The sequence below is a fragment of the Poecilia reticulata genome, linkage group LG22, assembly GCF_000633615.1.
Source record: "Poecilia reticulata strain Guanapo linkage group LG22, Guppy_female_1.0+MT, whole genome shotgun sequence".
Taxonomy (NCBI): Eukaryota; Metazoa; Chordata; class Actinopteri; order Cyprinodontiformes; family Poeciliidae; genus Poecilia; species Poecilia reticulata.
Window position 1 is genome coordinate 12,152,782 of NC_024352.1, and position 2,539 is coordinate 12,155,320.

Genomic DNA, 2,539 nt, shown 5'->3' on the forward strand with positions numbered 1-2,539 from the left:
AGAGACGGACTGAAAAAAAGTTCGACTCATTGTGTCAATAAAAGTGTAAAAACCGTATTTATTTCAAATAATTTGCGAAATAAAACCCACCGTATTAGGGATTACATGGTTAGGAAACGTGATAATGTTACAAATATCTTWAAAATTTCCTCTTCGGTCATATTTTTATCCGTTTCCTCGTCAATATGCGAGAGCTTAGAGCGATGCGCGCTCCCGCGACAGGGGATGCAAATTTGGGCAGGCGGGCTTTTCTGGGCATAACACCTTTGCCTTGGATATTGACAATGAAATCATTGTAACTGCAGCTTGGATTTATGTTTCGATCAGCTTGCGCGTCAACAACCACTCCCTTACTCAGCCGCTCGGCGACTTTGTTTGACAGTCGCTAATAAATATGATTATTGACCCATCAAACTAAGAAAAAAAATACTGCTTAGATGCGTAGAGCCCTACGCATCTAAGCAGTATTTTTTTTCTTTTTTTTTTTCTATGTAAACCTCGTTCGGCCACTCTGGTAAAATAAATAAATAAATAATCTCGAAATTTTGAGATACTATCTCAAAATAATGACATAATTTATGTATTTATTTATTTTTACCAGTGTTAGAAACAGGCTTCCATATAGGGATTAGTCTGTTGCAGAAGAGACCTGGGTTGTAAAATGCTTTAATATCCTGGAGAGCAAGTCTTCTTATGTTGTTATTGTATAATTCACACCCAGCAGGTAACATAAACAGCAGATATTCCCTCTGAAACCATGGAAGAAATATGTAAGTACTGATAAATGTAAATAATATTAATTTAAACTTATCTCCTCATTTTCTACCATTGGTTTGAGTGTCTTTATATACTTTTTGTGTTTTACAAACAGGTAAGGCCATCATTACAGCAGGTGCAGTAGGTAAGTATGGGTTTATAAATGACTTATTTTTAAACCCTGAAAAATTAACTAGAAATATGTTTTTTTCTGCTGTGTACCTGCAGGAGGTACTGTGATTTTGACTCCTGCTCTCCTGGCTGCAATGGGTTTCACCGCAGGTGGAATAGTAGCAGGCTCCATTGCTGCAAAGTTGATGTCATTCTTAGGAACTTCCTGGTTGATAGCCACCTTACAGTCTATTGGTAAATCTCGTATTAATATTTTAACAACAAAAACCTTTATTGTAAAAATCTGTATATAAATAGAGTATTAAAATTAAGAAAATAGCACATCGCAATGAGAAAAACTTCATATCAGAATTAACTCTTATTTTGTAAGATTAAGTTGCTGAGAGATATAAAATTAATTTTTGTTTTTAGGTGCGGCCGGATTTGGATGGTTTGGCAATACTGTCTTGGGTGTGTCTGGAGCTTATGTGGGGAATATCATCTCAAGTCTTTGTAACATAACTGTGATATTTAAACCTGATCCCTAACATGGATGTAAGACTGATGGTCTTTTCTCTATAATGTCACAAAATGCTGTTTTGTCTTTTGATGAATATATTTATATTCAGTGAACCACTACAAGTAGTGGAACCACTACTCATGGTGGTTCCACTACATCATGTAGTGGACATTTTAAGATGTTCTTAAGATGTTTTCAGATCGTGTTCACTTAACATCTTTCATTCTTAAGTGAATGAAAGATGTTTTTAATCATTATTGTTAAATAACATGCTGTTTGTATCTGCACATTTGGATATTACTTTCAGCTTTAAATAAGTGGTCCTTGTGATCCTTTTAATAAGCTGAGAGACAAAGTTTGGCATCCAGGCACCTGAAAGAAAAAAATGCAATAAAGTCAAGAGATGTGAGAAAAAAACTAAAGGTTTCGTTTTAAGTTATTCTTATTTAAAGTATTGTATTTTTCTTACTGGTGAAACATTTCAAGGACAAATTTAAATCATTCAGCTCAAGTAAATCCATAATAAATAGTAGGACAACTGTTATTATATATATTTATGGGTTTTCTTTTTACATATTCGTTCAAACACCAAGTCTTAACAGTATAATAAGAGGCAGATAATCTGTGAAAAGATCAAGCTCCTTCATCTTGTCCCAGTGTTATTATTGCTGTCTGCAAAAATGCACCACTCCCAGACAAAAACAACAATCAGAACCAGGACAGAGCTTCATTTTTTTTTTTTTTGATTTTGTGCAAATCCCTTTAAAGTTTAAACTTATACCATACTGAATAGATTGTGTTAGGAAAATACATTTAAAATATGCTAGTTTTTAAACTTAACCATATGTACAATATTAGATAAAATTATCAACGTTTTAAAATAAGAAAATTGGGTTCCAAATTGCCTCCATGTCACTTTAGGCTGAAGCAGGAATCTGTTTTTTGATGAATCACTCAGGCAGGAAAATGAGCAAGGTCTATGTGAAAAATAAATCTCTGTCTGGGCTCGTAAGATAGGCAGTGGCGGAGCTAGACTTTTAAAGTTGTGGGGGCCAAGGGGGGGCCAGGACTACCTCTGGGGGGGCAAAATTTTAAATGTGTGTGTGCACATATATATAATTTTAAAAAATAACCAAACTGAATATTTGGTTA